Source organism: Vigna radiata, chromosome 7 (assembly GCF_000741045.1).
Source record: "Vigna radiata var. radiata cultivar VC1973A chromosome 7, Vradiata_ver6, whole genome shotgun sequence".
Classification (NCBI taxonomy): Eukaryota; Viridiplantae; Streptophyta; class Magnoliopsida; order Fabales; family Fabaceae; genus Vigna; species Vigna radiata.
Genome location: NC_028357.1, coordinates 23,535,462 through 23,555,018, shown reverse-complemented (window position 1 = coordinate 23,555,018; position 19,557 = coordinate 23,535,462).

The window sequence follows — 19,557 nt, the reverse complement described above, 5'->3', positions numbered from 1 at the left end:
TATCTATGAATTTATATTTATCGATAAAATTTTTCGGTAAAATCATCGATAATATAAATTTCAATACCAATTGATTTTTTCGTCTACATACCTTAAAATCTATCGATATAGTTTGTCAGTAATTTAAAATTCTTTTTACTGACAGTCTGTCCGTAGCTAAGGACAACAATTTTATCGTCTAAACTTCCTTATAATAGTACATTGAAGAGTAGAGATCTGAAACCCAATCTTGAAATGGTCAAGTCGAAGTCCAAGAGATTATTCTTAAGTTGATACCCAAAAATCAATATCCTGCTGTAAAATACTGACCAAAACCTCGAACCGCATTTCCTAAGGCGTGTAGATCATTGTCCTTAAGGACTTATCCGCGGTGTGTTGCGCAAGTCCCCCAGGATACAACAGGAACTTCTCGAAATGTATTCGAGGATCACAAAACTAGTAAGAAACTCTATAAAGAGTTTATACCCAGGATAGTTTTAGAAAAGAGAAAGAGAAAAGAATAAAAAAAATTGATATCTTGGAATGGGGGAAGAACTCTCTATTTATAGAGCTAGGAAAGAATAAAATAAATAAAAGAAATTAAAACCAATAAATAATTTGACCGTTGCAACACTTAAAAATTTGACTGTTGGAATATTACCGTTGAGCAACGTTTCTTTTGTAATAATCTAACATTATTACAACTATCCCCCACTTATTGCAAAAGAAAATTGAGAAAAAAAACCTTTTATCCTGGGTCTCATAGGATGTAATGCATCAGAGCTAGTATAACAAGCTATATGAACCAGTCTTAGACTGAGAAACTTAACACACAGTGTAGTTGGTATAGCAAGCTATATGAACCAAAGACACTTGACATGTGTTAAAGGTTTATCAATCACAATACACCCCCACAATTCTTGCTGTTATCGTTGTGTTGCGCTAAATAGGCCATGCGCGTGCCCGGTATTCATGAGTGCTCTAGAGATCATGCCAAGATCTCATGCAAGCGGCCCCACTCGACACTCATATAGGTGATTTCATCAAGTGTATGTTGCAAATCATACACCACCCATAACGGATATGAAAATCATTAAAAACTTTATTTAATCTAAAATTCTATCTCCACATAGAATTTTAATGATAAAGTTTAACCTCTCCATAATGCAGTCTCTAGCACTTTCACACACACCATAGGAAGGGACATAATTGATTAAAATCAATTTAGTGCTATCAGAACTAACAAGTGACTTGTTCTTACCCATATGAACCTTATTCATGGGATCTCCAATCACAAAGGTTGGGTTACCATCACTTGTTTGTTTGTAAGTGGCTTAAGTCCATTCCCCTCGATGTTTCTAATATCATATTTCTTCCCAAGGGTTTTGTCAGAGGATCCGCTAGATTCCGTTCTGACTTCACATAATCAATGGAAATAATTTCACTCTTTAGCAACTACTTCACCAAACTCTTGTTTTTTGCTATAGCTATTGCCGGTTGGCAATCACAGTGTATTGACATCGATGAAGTTGGTTTCGTTCCTAGTGGAATGTTCGCTAAGAATTTTTTCAACCACTCAGCCTCCCTACCAGCCATCTCAAGAGCGACAAACTCAGATTCCATTGTTGATCTTGCAATAACTGTTTGTCTGGTTGATCTCCATGTAATCGCACCACCCCTAAGTGTGAATACATAACCAGTAGTGGACTTTGTCTCATCTGAATCAGAGATCCAGTTAGCATCACTGTACCCTTCTAGTACAGCGGGAAATCCACTATATTCAATGGCATAATCCATTGAACCTCTTAAGCATCTCATAAGTCTGGAATGTGCATCCCAATGTTCTTGATTTAGACATTGAGTGTACTTGCTCAGTCTTCCTACTGCATAAGCAATATCAAGTCTAGAAAAGTTCATAAGGTGCAGTAAGCTCCCAATTATCTGGGCATACTGAGGCTAAGATAATAATTCTCCTTTATTTTTCACTAATTTAGAGTTAGCATCATAAGGGGTACTCACAGGCTTAAACATAAAACTTCTTAAGAAGTTTCTCAATATATAGTTCTTGGGATAGTAATATACTATCGCCCTTCCTTATGATTCTAACATCTAAAATTATATAAACTGAGTAAATTCTATGGGCTCTCTAGACCCAATAGGTTTAACCTGTAGCAACCCAAAGTCCTCAGAACACGTAGCCGGTGGCCTCCGTGAACTCTCACCACTGTAAGGAAAGGTACGACCCTCATCACGGTTTGCTCTGAAGGAGCATGCTTCCACGATCTCGACGCTGTCGCGGTCATACCTACCGTCACGAAGAGACGCTACTGTGACCCACCACGGAAACCAACTAGACACGCCCATTGACATTGCTGGCCTCTCGCCTCCAACTCGACACTCTCGTTGATCATGCTCGCAAAGAAAAATTAGGAAAGATGAGAGGAAGGAGAAAGTCTCCTTGTGTGAGATTAGGGAAGAAGAAAATGACCCCTCAAAACAAGGTCTGACTCCCCTTCCAAAGTTGGGTCCAGAATGAAAAAAAAAAAACTCCAACTGGAAAACAATTCCACATTTCCTTTTCTTTTCTTAATAAAACCCTAACTTTATTCAGAATTCTGATACAAAATTCAATCACGTAATTTCCAATTACATGAATTCAATTACGTGAATTCAATGACTTCAATTATCGAATTCAATTACACAATTCAATGGCTTAAGGCTATTAACATATAATATAATCAATGCCATTTATTTATAATTAAAAGAACATATCATTAATTAATTTTTAATTTCCATTTAAAAGAAAACACTACTCCTAATCAATTCTTAATTATGATTAGAAGAAATCAAATTATTTCTTTCTCTCAAGGAATGTAAATTCCTTCCAGATTTAAACACAAATCTTTCAATCCTTAGATTTAAGTCCCTTCCATTTTATTTAAACCACTTATAACCAGAAAGAAGGGAAAAGAAATTGGTTCTCTACAGCTTGAACCAGAGACTTAGAAGAAGAAAGGAACATAAATCTCCTTGCATGACCTCATTGCACAATGAAGAACTCTCCAACCTTTTGTTCGAGAGATAGAAAGGAAGAATACGGATAATAAAAATAGTTAAAAATGATTCTAACATTAATTGATTATGATTAAAATAAATCATAACCTCTCATAAATTCTTAATTATAATTCAATAGAAAATCCTTCTCCTACTAGTGTTAATTATAATTAACATTATAACCCTTAATTTATTTCTCAGGAATCATGATCCTAACTTTAAAATTTCCTAATTTGGTTTTTGATTATAATCAAAGGAAAACCTTACTTTCATTATATATAAGTTTTATTTAAACTTTTGTTAAAAACTTTATAAAATATAGCTCTACCATACCTAAAACGTAACTCCACCATTAATATCAACATGCTACAAAACCTAATATAACTTAATCACGTATTCATGAGCACTTAATCACGTATTCATGAGCATTTAATCACTGATCATAGTATTCAAATTTATACTAATAATTATATATAAAATCACACATAAGACAATCACATATATAATCACACATCAGGTTAGCTTCTCATAATTATAATTAGTAAGGAATCTCAATCCTAATTTGTTTATAATCTTAATTAAATATCAACCTTAATTGCTATTACATATCTTCTTAAAAATTTTCTTTCCAAATTTGTTTAAAAACATCATGAATCATCCAATTAGAACATAGACATCACATTGTTTTTCAAAGTATTTAAAATTAACAACTACAATTATCAATAATAAAATAGGGTTAGATTCACATACCTTTTTTTTCTTTTGACAATAACAAAATTGAAACATAAGTCCTTAAGATTGTTGTAAAATACTGACCAAAACCTCGAACCGCATTTCCTGAGGCGTGTAGATCACTGTCCTTAAGGACTTATCCGTGGTGTGTTGCGCAAGTCCCTCAGGATACAACAGGAACTTCTCGAAATGTATTCGAGGATTACAGAACTAGCAAGAAACTCTATAAAGAGTTTATACCCAGGATAGTTTTAGAAAAGAGAAAGAGAAAAGAATAAAAAAAAATGATATCTTGGAATGGGGGAAGAGCTCTCTATTTATAGAGCTAGGAAAGAATAAAATAAATAAAAGAAATTAAAACCAATAAATAATTTGACCGTTGCAGCACTTAAAAATTTGACTGTTGGAATATTACCGTTGAGCAACGTTTCTTTTGCAATAATCTAACATTATTACAACATATCCAAGTCCTTGGTTTCTCACCACCACTCACAAACCTAAGACAAACCACCTCATCGCTCATACTCAACATTGAGTTTTCTTCGAAATTCCTCCAAATTGTCTTTTGGTTGTGTAGAACAAACTCAATTGGTGCCACACGTAAGAGTTAAGGAAGATGACATTTTAGGGGTGTAAACGAAGGTCGCCATGAAATCCTAATCCTTGATTCTAACTCTAAATGAAGACTCTCGCGCAAAAACTAAATATAGAGGTGCAAATTAAGATGAAACTAAAGATGACCTCGTTGAAATCTAGGGATTGAAGGAGAAGAGGGCTAGAATACCCTTTTGGTGGGTTCTCCACACGTGATGCTTGGGGTAGATGCATTCTCAATTAGAGATCAAGGGCAAAACTAGATGGATAAGAAGTTAAGCCAAATCCCCTATGATGTGTGATGCCCATGTAGAAGAGGTGGAAAAAAAGAAAGATAAAAAAATGAAAATATAAAAGGAAGAAGGGAGAATGACGAAAATGAATCAGATCAAAATACTTACCAACGAACTTTACTGATAGATTTTTTTGTTAGAATTTCTAATGGACTTTATTGAAGGTTTTTTTGTTGATTTTTTTTTTCTATTCCATTGGTAAAATTTACCAATAATAATTTTACTGGTGATTTTTTTGTTGTTGGTAGGCCGTTAGTAATTTTGATTTACCAATGACTTTTAAATATTATTGACAAATTCTGACCATTGATAATATCAATTTTTCTTATAGTGAAAGCCATGAAATAATACACCACCTTAATTGTAAGATAAAAATAAAATGAAATTTGATGTATATTTGATAAGGACGTCTTTCCTAATGTATATGCTCAAGAAGTTATATATCTTTTAAAAAATATATATCAGGGGTGTCAAATAATTTTGTAAACACACACACACACTCATATATATATATATATATATATTTGAAAGGGTCAAATATGTCAAATTTAATAAAATTAAAAAAATACTTAAATTTATATCCTCTGTTCTCTTTATGAAAAAAAATTGAAGGGTAAAGTTATGTAACTAACAATGAAGTTCAAAAATTACATTTCAATATATGATCTATTATCAAACTATTTTCAGCGTATACTATTATCAAACTATTATCAATCACATGTTAACATTAAACCCTAATGTAGGTTCTTCATTAGTTGTACTGCATTAGTCATAAACACAAGAACTTCAACAAACACATTTTTCTTAGATACTCAAATCATCTTCTTGAATATCCCCTTATAACCATAATGATCTTATCCTTAATTGGTATCACCAACTTCTGAGTCTCATTCCTCTACAAAGACTTTATGCCTTTGTGCATGACCACATTCTCAAAATTTTTTCCTTATCAAAAGCAACTTCCTCATGAAATGTAAATGATTTATATGACTCTACCTCATTTGTTGCAACTGACACATATACAAGGATACCATTAAAACTATATAAACTTTAAAATAGAGGTTTGATTATTAGATTGCTTTTGCATTGCCACTGTATGCTTAGGTGCCTTGTTTATAGTCACATGCATATTAGACAACTCCTTTAAAGGGAACCCCACATGTTCCTAGTATCTCGTTGACTCTTCAACAATGTTTACCATTGACTCCTCGAATTCCCATTGAGACACAAAAGACTTCATAGAAAATAATGTCATTACTAATTATCAACAATCTTTTAGAAGGTGATGAGTCCATGACTCCTCATGATAGTATAAAGGACCTTCTTAGGAGGATTACCAGGATTATGGTAAGAAGGGATACCTCTAATCCATTATCTTTATTTAACATTTGTTTATGTTAACTTTATTTTGTTAACTTGATTTGATTGGAGTTGTTGACTCTTTTGTGATGTGACCAAAAATAGGGGAAATGATGAAGAGAATAAAAGGATTACAAGAAGTATGACTAAAGGAAATAATCTCATTTCTTGGCTCCTCTGCACCTTTGTACAAAAAGAGTAGAGTAGGTTTCATAGTTTGTATTTTGGCCTTTAGAAGTATAGGTTGTTTCTTTCTTTGTTGCCTTATATTTTGTAAGAAGCTTATCCTTCTTTCCTTTAAAGTGCAAGTAATGTGAGTCTTCACATAACTTTGAGATAGAAGAAGAAGAATAGATAAGTCTTCACTTTGTTGCTTGTAACGTAAGTCACCCCTTGTATAGTTTTAGTTTTGATCTTTACGCTAGTTAGGTACCTTATTTATCTTTAGGATGATGTAAAATTAAGAGATGTGGGACCTAAAATTTGTCTTGAATGTTACTTTTCAAATTTAAGGTCTCCAAGTCCCACATCCCTTAGTTTACTTAACCTACATTTTCTTCTGCACCTATATATACAACCTAAGGTCTCCTTTGTTACATACACCTTTCATTGAATGAATATAAGAGTGATTTGCATTAAATTGCATTTCTTCTTTGAGATAGAATCTATCTCTTAGTCTGAATTTTGGGACTTATCTTGTGAAGAACAAGTGATGATCCTCCTTGCACTTATCTTGGATCCTTCCAAGTGGCTTGGTTTCAATTTCCTAAGTTTCCTTTTATTTTCTCTCTTTCACTTACTGTATTTTAATTCCATTTATGTTCTTGTTTGTTTAGTTCTTAGTTTCCTTTCTATCAAAGCACGTTATTCCTTATCATTTTGTTTGTGTTTGTTTTGTAGGTGTGACTAGGACTATCTTAAAAAAGCATAATACTCGTATGAAGTGGAGGATGGGCTTGACCTTGGACCCAAACAAGTATGACACCATTTATGGATAACGTGGAGCATGATTGACCTTCTTTCTATAAAATTAAAGGCGCATGTGGCCTTGGAGATCAAGGAGGTCACACCTACCACACATAAGAAGTCTCCTTTGTCATCCCCTAGTTTCTATAAGCATTTTTTTTTTGTTTTTGCTTTAGTGTCCTTATGTTTGTGTTTTTGCAAAGAGACCATTTCTGATGGAAGTTTCCTTGCAAATCAAGCACGAACAACTTCCAAGATCAGAAGTGGCAGCATATTGAAGATTGAAAGTGTGGCGCAGTAAGTGTTTGATGGATGCTTCAATGAAGGTGTGAGGGTGAATCAAGGAATCTCAAGCTTCGAAAGCCTTCCAAAAGGAAAGGAAGCTAGAGGAGAGTGTGCAGAATAGGCACAAACAAGTTGAACTCTGAAAATAATGTCTGGAGAAATCTTAACAACATTTCATTATCAATTCAAAGTTAGCTTTTACATGGTAAGGAGAGTTCCTTTTATAGATGAAGGAGTGACTCCAAAATGTGCTAAGGAAGTTATTCTAAGTGTAAAAGAAGCTTGCTAAGGAAGCTACATAGTCTGGGAAACTTGGAAGGCAAGGTACAACCTTGCCATGTCAGCAATCCGTGTGAAGAAGATGATCCCGGGTTTCTAGCGCTAGGGCGCCATCTGCTTCCCTTTTTGGTTCCTTATTTGTATGTACATGGTTTCTCCTTATTTGTATGTACATGGTTTCTCCTCTTTATTAAGAACCTACAAAACAAAGTAAAGTTTATTTAGCAAAGAGAAAGAGGTTTTAGTAACTAATACTCCATAAGAGTAAAGTAGTGAGTGCTCCCTCTTCCTCTTGGATTCTCTTGGACATGGCTCTTGTTAAAGGACCTATGTTGATCTTGGATGGTCCTCCATCAGTCTCTCCCTCTTGAAAAAGATCTGTCCTCAGATCTTGGGAGTCTTGTTGGGCATCTCCTGCGAAAGGAATTAAGTCACAAATGTTAAAAGTAGGACTGACGCCATAACTTTCAGGAAGGTCTAACTAATATGCATTATCATTTATCTTTTTGATCACTTTGAAAGGACCATAACCTCTAGGGCTTAATTTGGATTTTCGTTGAGAAGGAAATCTATCCTTTCTCAAGTGAAGCCAAACTAAGTCTCCTTCTTTAAAGATTACTTGTTTTCTCCCTTTGTTATTGTATTCAGAATACTTTTGAGTTTGTTTTTCAATATGTGTTTTAACCTTTTCATGCAACTTTTTGATGAACTCCGCTTTAGAAAGACCTTCTTTATGAAGAAAAGAAGATGATTCTGGAAGGGAAGTAAATCAAGAGGTGTGAGAGGGTTAAAACCATAAACAACCTCAACAGGAGAAAGTTTAGTAGTCTTGTGAACTACTCTATTATAAGCAAAGTCTATATGAGGTAGATGATCATCCCAATTTTTAATATTGCCCTTCAACATTACCCTTAATAGAGTGGATAGAGACCTATTTACTACTTTTGTTTGCCCATCAGTTTGTGGGTGACATGTAGTAGACAAGTTATACAACTAGAACAATGCTTTTGGACATCTATTCTCATGTGTGGCCAATAAAATTTGCTTTTTAAAGTATGAAGAGTTATATCAACTCCATGATGGCCCATGAGTCCTCCTCCATGACTTTCCTTGATAAGAAGCTTTCGAATGGATCCTTGGGGTATACATAGTTTTCCTTTATTAAAAAGATACCCCTCAGAAATATAGAGTCCGTCGAATGGCTTCTTAAGACAAGATGCATAAGTGGATGCAAAGGTAGGGTTAGTGTCATAAAGTTGTTTGATGTCATCAAAACCTAGTATTTGTGAACCTAGAGTAACTAGTAATGCATGTCGTCTAGATAAAGCATCCGCAACAACATTAGTACTCCCCTTTTTATGTTTGATGACATATTGAAACTGCTCAAGGTACTCAATCCACTTTGCATGTCGCTTGTTCAACTTTCCTTGCCCTTTAATATACTTGAGAGATTCATGGTCAGTGTTAATAATAAACTCTTTAGACACCAAGTAATGCTCCCAAGTTTTCAATGCTTGAATAAGGGCATAAAGTTATTTGTCATAGGTAGGATAGTTCAATGTCGGTCCCTTAAGTTTTTCACTAAAATAAGCTATGGGGTGACCTTCTTGTATAAGAACAGCTCCTATTCCTACCCTAGAAGCATCACATTCTACTTGAAAAGCCTTGGAAAAATCAAGTAAATGTAGAATGGGTGCATGTGTTAACTTATGCTTCAAGGTCTCAAAGGCTAGACTTTGTTTTTCATCCCATTTGAATGACACATCCTTCTTTAAAAGTTCATTGAGGGGAGCAGCAATGGTTGAGAAATTTTCTACAAAGCGTCTATAGAAACTTGCTAGACCGAGAAAACTTCTTACTTCTCCCACTGTTTTCAGGACAGGTCACTCTTGGATAGCTTTGATTTTGCTAGGATCAACATGTACACCTTCTTTCCCCACTTTGAAGCCTAGAAAAATAACACTCTCTTGACAAAAGGTACATATGTCAAAGTTGGCAAATAAGTGGTGTTGTCTAAGCAAAATCAAGATTTTTCTCACATGGTGAAGATGTTCTTTAAGACCTTTGCTATAGATTAGAATATCATCAAATTAGACTACAAAAAAGCTGCCTATGTATTCCTGAAGGACATGATTCATTAGTCGCATGAAGGTACTAGGAGCATTGGTTAAGCCAAAAGGCATGACTAACCATTCATAAAGGCCAAATTTGGTCTTAAAAGCNGTTTTCCATTCATCTCCTTCTTTAATTCTGATTTGATGATATCCACTTTTAAGATCAATCTTGGTGAATAGGGTTGCTCCATTAACTCATCTAACATATCGTCCAATCTAGGAATAGGGTGCCTATACTTGACTGTAATATTGTTGATAGCCCTACAATCTGTACACATTCGCCAAGAACCATCTTTCTTAGGAACTAACAACACTGGCACCGCACAAGGGCTAAGGCTTTTTTGTATCCACCCTTTTCCCAATAAATCATTAACTTGCTTCTCTATCTCTTTGGTTTCTGTAGGGTTAATCCTATAAGCTGGCCTATTGGGAAGGCTGGCTCCAGGAATCAAATCAACTTGATGTTCAATTCCCCTAAGAGGTGGTAAACCAGTTGGAACCTCTTTGGGAAATAAATCATAAAATTCTTTCAAAAGCTTTTGTAACCCCTTTGGATGAGAATCAAGTGGATGATTTATGGAAAGAAGTGTCTCCTTGCAATAGAGAAGAAAGTGAGGTTGTCCAAGGAAAAGATTTTTAGAAGGCTTTGTTGGAACAACTTCATTAGTTGAGACACTTTCTACCAAACTCAATTTCTTCTCTTTGGAAACTTTATTTTTGATCTTTTTCTCACCATCCAACTTTTTCTTAAGTATCATTTGATCCTCTCGCACTTGTGATGGTGTAAGAGGGCTCAAGATAATCTTTTTGTCGTTGTGTTGAATGGTGATCTTATTGGTGATTCCATCATGCAAAGCTTGTTTGTCAAATTGCCAAGGTCATCCAAGTAAAATGTGGCCCGTTTCCATTGGAACAATATCACAAATGATTTGATCTTCATACTTGCCTATGGAAATGGGTACACTCACTTGTTCCTTAACAACTATTCCGTCATCCTCTTTTATCCATTGAAGTTTGTAAGGGTTAGGATGAGGAGTAGGAGTTAAGCCTAGCTTTTCAACCGTTCTAGAGCTATAACAATTACAACAAGAACCACAATCCACAATCATAGAACAAGTTTTATCAAGAACTTTGCAGCGCGTGTGGAATAGGTTTTCTCGTTGAGTCTGTTCTAACTCAACATGCTTTGCCTCAAGGAGTCTCCTAACCATGAGAAGATCTCCATCACAAGGTAGAGCTTCATGTTCCTCTTCAGACGAGGACAACTTAGACGCACTAGAGAATGACTCCTCACTATGACTCTCATGTTCAAGGATATAGGTTGACTTTTTGAAGTGACACTCAGTTGAATAGTGTCCTCTGGCCTCACATTTAAAACATTTAGTCTCCCTACCCTTAGTATCTCTAGGTGTTTCTCTTGGAGTCCTTTGTTCTTTTCCTTTAGAGCTTTCTTTTTCTCTTTTGAGTTCTCTATCTTTGCTTTTGAACTTATCTTGTGTCCTTTCTGGCTCTCTCTCCTTTGTTTCCTCATATCTTGGAAAGCTACCCTCCCTCTTAAGATCTCTCCTATATGATGATGTAGTAGGTTAGGTTCTTTTTGTGGAAGTTTTTCTCCTATTTTGTTCTTCCTCTCTCACACATAGCTGGACAAAATCATTTAGATCTAAGTAAGGTAAGAGTTCTACCTTATCTCTAATCTCATAGTTTAATCCACTCTGAAATCTAGCTATGGTGAATCTCTCCTCCTCTTTGATCCCAGCTCTCAACATGAGTAACTTTAATTTTTGTCTGTATTCCTCAACACTCATGTTTCTTTGTTGAAGTCGATGAAGCTTGTCCATGACTTCTCTTGCATAGTAGGTCGGGACATGTCGCCTATGTAAGGCTGCTTTCAATTCATTCCAATATTGGATGGTGTAGTCGCCATGCATCTTTTGGTCTCTCATGATGGATGTCCACCAATAAAGAGATGCACCTTGAAAGGTCAAGGTGGCTAGGGTCACTCTCCTCCTGTCATCTATGTTGTAGCATTCAAAAATTTGTTCAACCTTCATCTCCCACTCAAAGTATTCTTCAACATTGTCTCTACCATAGAAAGGGGGAAGGTCAATCTTAGGTTCCACATGATGGTCTCTATGGTTAGGATGATGCCTAGGAGGGTGTTGATAATGATCATAAGGTTGGTAAGTATGGTGATCACTAAGGTGGGAATGATCATCTTGATCATGATTTTGCCTGAGAGTGAGTCCCTTGTGTGTGCCCGCTTTGATTGATAGCAAGATTGGCGACCATTTGCCTTAGCTCATTCAACTCAGCCTTGGTTCTATTGAGTTCTTCTCGCAACTCTATGTTCTCCTGATCTTGAGTGACATTACCTTGAACACTAGAGTGACTCATGCTTGTGAAGTAGAGAAATTGTTTTCACAATGATTTGAAAGCCTTGCATAAGTACGAATCAAAACTTTGGAAAAAAGAGGTTTATGTGTTTTTGGTGAATGAGAGGTGAGTCATAATGAACAAGCTTAGAAACCTTGTCCTTCCTTAGCCAGAGTGTCTCCTGACGTTTCTCACCCAAGTTTCTAGTGAGAAGTCTTTCAAAACCTTTTTGAATGCAAAGATGTGATGCTCCTACAAACCAAACGAAGGTTTAACTATGTGAAACGCGCTCCTAAGTATCACGGAGACTTAAAACATAAAAGTCAATCAAGCAAGAAAAGTAAATGAATGGAAATGGAAAACAATGATAAACGGCCCTATGTGAAAGTGCAAGTGACACTTGGAGCCCCTTGACACACTTTCACTCTAAGAAGTGGAAACTAACTATTACAATGTTGCTTAGTAGACTTGGAATTGCTTGAAAAGCATTTTCCCAAGTTACTTTAAGTTTGAAAAATGTAAAGAAATTAAACTTCAAAGGTTCCGTGATACAAGGCCTTAAAAGTGATAAAATGAGTTACAATATGTATACAATGAGAATCTACTAAAGCTTAATGTAGTATAGGGGGTTTGAAAAATTGTGGGTGAAGGATGGAGAAATGTTGTTGATTGCTGAAACAAGTCTGCAGCTTAGAGAACAACCTTGGTGTCCAATTCTACACACTCTCCACTTCCAAGGATGCTACCCTCTTGGAGAAAGGTTTCTGGACTTGGAGCACCTAAAAAAGGAGTCACACGCCACTGCCAAACACAAAATCCGTGAAGAATGAAACAGCTGTTGCACCAGAAATTAATTAACCAAAAACCAGTTTGCTAAGCATAATTTGGAAGCCAAAAATGATGAATTGAAGTGATATAAAGGCTGGAATAAAAGGCGGCACTAAAATGGAACCTAGAAAAGGATCTAGAACAGATTAACAAAGCAAAAAAAAAAAAATTCAAAGACAGTGGCTAATATCTGTGCTGCAAACTATCTGATATAAATGCATAAGTGTTTGTCAAAATGCCTCAATGAACAACAGATTTATGTGTTTCTCTGAATTGTGCTTTTCAAAACAGGATTTTAGGGATATAATTTATTTTTCTGTATGCTTTTAGACGTGGTTGAACATTGGAAAGGATTTAGAAGGTAAATCACAGCTTTTGCCAATCCAATTCTGCAAAATCAAAAATCTGATATGGTAGCAGCAATGAAAACCGTGCTGCAGTAGTGAAGGTGGCTGAAAAATGAGAACAACAGTGGTGAATTTGAATGGCAGGGAGGTAAATGGTTCAATGAAACTTCAAGCAACTTTATATCATCATAATAGATGTGTCCAAACACTCAAACAGAAAGAATCAAAACACAAAAGCAATTCAATAGTGCAAAGAACAATACAAGACGAAAAACAAAGTATGGAATGAAAAGAGCACTTAGCTCTTGATGCGTGGGATGAACAGCTGGCTCTTGATGCCAAATGATGGAAGCTTCCTTGCAAACCAAGCACGAATAACTTCCAAGATCAGAAGTGGCAGCGGATTGAAGGTTGAGACTGTGGCACGGTAAGTGTTTGATAGATGCTTCAATGAAGGTGTGAGGGTGAATCAAGGAATTTCAAGCTCCGAAAGCCTTCCAAAAGGGAAGGAAGCTAGAGGAGAGTGTGTAGAATAGGTGATGAGTCGATATTTTATACCATTAACTTAGTTTTTCGCNCCGAATTGTGTTGATGANTTGNGCTTAATTCTTAGTTATTGTGTCATTTTCACCATTTAGGCTTAATTAGACCAATAATTCTGATTTTAATTAATTTGAATTAATTGAGCTTAATTATTCCTATTTTTATTTTTCAGGGAAACTGTGGAATCACACTGTGGGACTTTTGGAAGGGCACCAATTAAGTGAAGACTCTCCACAAAGACACTTTAGGATTAGTCAAATTTTAGTTTGGTAGATTAGGCTTTTTAAACTAAGTTTTGTAATATTTGGGCCAATTTTGTAGAGTAGACAAAAGCCCAATAGAAAAAAATGACATGTCCCTAGGGTTTTGGGTGGACCCCACCCTAATTTTTAGTGACTCATTCTCGGACCTAGAGAGGAGAGCCGTCACACTCTGAACAGTTTTTTTTCCTTGCTTTTGGCTGTTACGCTCTCTGGAAATTTTAGAATGAAACTCACAGATTTTTGGCTGAAGGTTGAATGAATGAAGAAACAATTTTTTTGCTTCATTGGTTTGCTGCAATGTTTTTCTTGTTTGCCTTTTAAAACGTCACTTTATCTTCATCCCATCTATTAATTACATTGCTTCTCTCGAGCTTGGAAGTGTGAGTTTTAATTGAAAGCAATGTGCAAGTGGAGTGATTGCTGGAAGGTGTGCGCTGAATTTTGCATCTCTCGGTCAAAGGGGATGGAACAACTTCTTTGGGAGCTTTTTATTTAATGTTTACGGTGCAGTGGTTAAACTAGTTCAGCTTTTAGTTGAATCTCTCTTGTTCCAAGAAAAGCAAGTGGTTTTATTACAAGTATTTGGCATTTAATAACATTTGGTGAGGAGTCTACGGCTGAAATAGGGGGGCACGGTTTCCTTGATTTGATCATGAAAAGTAACATCACTTTTAGTTGAAGAAAGAGAGGGCACTGGTGTCATAGGTGGCAGCTGCAAGACTGTTGATGTGTTAGCATTGGGATGTGTTCGTGAATGAAGAATTGTTGTGGAACCGAATGGGACAAGCTACAACAACACATCAGACCATTTCCATGCTTCTCTTTCTTTGCTTTTCATCATTTGAAGGCTGAATTAATTCATTTGAATAGCATCTCGGTGATTGTCCAGTAGCTGATTCACGTGTTGGTTGTTCCATTTTTTTTTCTTTTTGCATTATTGTCACTTGGGTTTTATGAGAGAGCCACATGGTTAATGGTTGGGTGCAGGATTTCAGCTCTTGGTAAAAGGGCTCATTCCCTTGGCAAGTGTCACGCCACATGGCACGCAGGGGTGCAACATTTTCCATTTTTATTTTCATTTGAATGAAACACATGAAACTCAACATGTCACAGCCAAGAGGTTCATTGCTTTGGCCAATTGCAATTTGATTTCACTTGGTAGATATAGTAGGTCACGTGAATGTGTAGGAAGAGTCATGTTGTTTATTTCTTTTATTTTCAATTAATTTGCATAGTAGGTTGAGTTGTTTTTCATCTCTTGAATTTAGTGTTCCATTTTAATAATTTTAACTGTGCTAAATAATTGTTGTTGAAGTGTTAGGTTTAATATTTTCTTTTAATTTAATGTTGTCTAGTATTTTTGTTGATGATAATTTTAGCTTTAGTATCCAACTGTCACAATCCTCTTAGTTAGGTTTAATTTGCATGTCTTAATTCAGTCTAATTGCATTCACAAAACACTTTCAAACCCCCCCCCCCTCTTTTGTGTTAGATTCGATTCTTGAACCGCAAAGTTGGTCTTTGGGAGACGACCCAGGGGTCATTCCCTAGCTATACTGCATATTTCATATGCACTCAAATTTGATTGGGCGGCGACACTCATCAAATTTTGGCACCATTGCCGGGGATCAACAGTTCAATATCGAGTCTTTTGTCTGTGATTGTGTGTCTTGTGACTGTGTTTTGATGTGTTGTGATAGTCTTTATGTTGTCTTGTGTTGTTTCTGTGTTTTGAATTTTTGTGCTATTGTTTCATGATCATAGGGTGTTGTGATTTAGTGCATGATTCGAGGAAATCCTAGATTCATACCACCTTTTGATCTTGAAATTGATAGGACTTTTCATAAGTTAGTTAGGCATTCTAGAAATTTGTCTTTAGAGTCTGTTTTTGAGTCTATTCCATTAGATACCGTGCATCCCACTACTGAGTACTCTGTGCATACTGCATCCACTGCATCTGTTGCATCTGCACTTGGTTTTGATTCTGATTCTGTTGTTTTTCACACTGAGAACAATATGGCACAACCTCCACCTCGTGAGAGGACTTTTAGGGAGATGGCTGCACCTGATTTCGATATCGAAAGCTTGTGCATCTAATATCCTGATGAGGACGTTCCATTTGTTCTCAAGACTGGACTGATCCATTTGTTGCCCAAGTTTCATGGCCTTGCAGGTGAGAGTCCACATAAGCATTTGAAGGAATTCCNNNTTGTCTGTTCCACGATGANACCTCATGATGTTCCTNAAGAGCACATCTTCTTGAAGGCNTTCCCTCATTCATTGGAAGGTGTTGCTAAGGATTGGTTGTACGCTTTGGCGCCTAGATCCGTCACTAGTTGGGATGATCTGAAGAGGTTGTTCTTGGAGAAATTTTTCCCAGCATCCCGGAGCAGAGCTATCAGGAAAGACATCACTAGGATTAGGCAACTTGGTGGCGAGAGCTTATATGAGTATTGGGAAAGATTCAAGACACTTTGTGCATGTTGCCCCCACCATCAGATACCTGAACAACTCCTTATCCAGTATTTCTCTGAGGGTTTGAACAACATGGATAGGGGTATGCTTGATGTTGCCAGTGGTGGAGCTCTTGGAGACACCACACCTGTTGAGGCCAGGCATTTAATTGAGAAGATGGCTTCCAACTCCCAGCAGTTTAGCGCCAGGAATGATGCCATTGTGGTGAGGGGCGTACATGATGTTGTTGCCCAGTCTTTATCTGCTATTGAAAGCAAGTTGGAAAATAAGATTGAATCTCTTGCGAAGTTAGTGACAGAGTTGGAAACCAACCAGAAACCTACAGCTTCATCCACATCTGTTGCACGACTATGTGCTGTTTGTACTTCTAGTGGCCACTACACTGATGCTTGTCCTACCTTGCAGCACTCAGCTGCCTCTGATGCGCCTCAAGCTTATGCTACTAGCATCTACAACCACAAACAGCCACAACAGCAAAATTATGACTTATCCAGCAACAGGTACAACCCAGGGTGGAGGAATCACCCCAATCTTAGGTGGAACAATGCGCCACAGCAGCAGCAGCAGGCGCCACCTTTCCAGAATGCCGGAGAACCTAACAGATATGTGCCTCCACCTATGCAACAACACCAGAGGCAGCAACAGTAGCAACAAGAGGCATCTGCCCAACCAGCTGCCCAACCTTCCACTTCTTCTGAGCCTTCATTGGAAGAGTTAGTGAGACAGATGACTATGCAAAACCTGTAGTTTTAGAAAGATAACATGCAACTTCAGCAGGAGACTAGAGCTTCTATACAAAGTCTCACTAACCAGATGGGTCAGATGGCTACTCAGATGAACCAGGCGTAGTCTCAGAATTCTGATAAGTTACCATCCCAGACTGTGCAGAATCCGAGGAATGTGAGTGCCATTACCCTCAGATCAGGGAAGCAGACTGTTGTGCCTCCAGAGCCCGCTTCTACACCTACACCCGTGCCTGCCACTTGTCCTAGAGAGGACGACCATGACGGTCCACGCAGGGCATTTGAGGTGGGTGGATCTTCTTCTCCAGCCGGTGGTTCTTCTTCCGGTGGATCTTCTCCTTCTTCCACCACCACCGCTGTCGCACCTTCTCCTTTGGTTGACCGACCTATCCCTTTTCCATTCCCTTCACGGGCTCTTCCTAGCAAAAAGACGGAAGAGGTGGATAGGGAAATTCTGGAGACCTTCAGGAAAGTAGAGGTGAACATACCTCTACTCGATGCCATCAAGCAGATACCAAAGCATGCCAAATTTCTGAAGGAGTTGTGCACACACAAGAGGAAGATGAAGGGCAATGAACGGATCATCATGGGGAGGAATGTATCAACTCTTATTGGTAAGTCGGTCCCGCACATTCCTGAAAAGTGCAAGGACTCAGGTACGTTTTGCATTCCTTGGGTGATTGGGAACAATAAATTTGAAAATGCTATGCTTGATCTGGGTGCATCTATAAATGTCATGCCATTGTCTATTTATAAATCTGTGTCTCTTGCACCTTTGCAAACCACAGGTGTGGTCATTCAGTTGGCCAATAGAAGTGTTACCCACCCGATAGGTTACATAGAGGATGTCTTGGTTAGGGTAGGTGAATTGATATTTCCTGCTGATTTCTATGTTTTGGAGATGGAGGACGGTGTCTCTCATGGATCCGCCCCCATTATCCTAGGCAGGCCATTTTTGAAAACTAGTCGTACCAAGATTGATGTGTATGCTGGGACATTGTCTATGGAATTTGCTGATATTGTTGTGCATTTTAATATCCTTGATGCCATGAAATTTCCAGCTGAGGACCATTCTGTGTTGAGAATTGATACATTGGATGACATTGTTGATGATTTTCGTTCTTTGCATGAGAAGAAACATTCTTTTCTATCTTCTGTACATTCATGCATAGTATCTGAGTTAGAATCAGGACTTGAATATGATGTTGAATTGGATGTTGATTTGGGTGAGAACTGTGATGTCCAGGGTATTGATGATATGCGTGTTTTTGATGATTTGGATGATATTGATGATGTTGTTGATATACCTGTGATGGATATTGATTGGGACTGTGGTGAGATGGGTTTTATGCCTTTACCTGTTCATTCTTTAGAGTCAGAATGCATTAACCACGTTGCAGGAAGTACACTTGAATCTGACTTGCAGGAACACACTCTTGAGCTGAAACAACTCCTAGAAAACCTCAAGTACGTGTACTTGGAGGATGATGAGAGGAAACTGGTGATCATTTCTACCCCCCTTGATTCTGTTCAAGAGGAGAGGTTGCTTGGAGTGTTGAGGGCGCATAAGAAAGCCATAGGTTGGAGTTTGGNGGACATCCCTGGTATTAGCCCATCCACATGCATGCATAGGACTCTGTTGGAGGATGGGGCAAAGCTAGTGAGACAGCCGCAGAGAAGGCAAAACACAGTGATTATGGACGTTATCAAGAAGGAGGTGACGAAGCTTTTGCAAGCTGGGATCATCTACCCCATATCAGATAGTCAGTGGGTGAGCCCAATACATGTTGTGCCCAAGAAGACTGGCCTCACGGTTGTGAAAAATGAGAGGGATGAGCTGATTCCCACGAGAGTGCAGAACAGCTGGAGAGTCTGCATTGACTATAGGAGGCTGAATCAAGCGACCAGGAAAGATCATTTCCCCCTACCATTCATTGATCAGATGTTGGAGCACCTGGCAGGTAAATCTCACTACTGCTTTCTTGATGGTTTTTCTGGTTATTTCCAAATAAATATTGCTCTTGAGGACCAAGAAAAGACCACATTCACCTGCCCCTTTGGCACTTTTGCCTATAGGAGGATGCCCTTTGGCCTATGCAACGCCCCTGGTACCTTCCAACAGTGCATGCTTAGCATTTTCAGCGACTTTCTCGAGAGTTGCATAGAGGTGTTTATGGACGATTTCACTATTTATGGATCCTCTTTTGATGCATGTTTAGACAGTTTGGAAAAAGTTTTGAAAAGATGCATAGAAACAAACCTTGTTCTCAATTTTGAGAAATGTCACTTCATGGTTGAACAAGGTTTGGTTCTAGGGCATATCATTT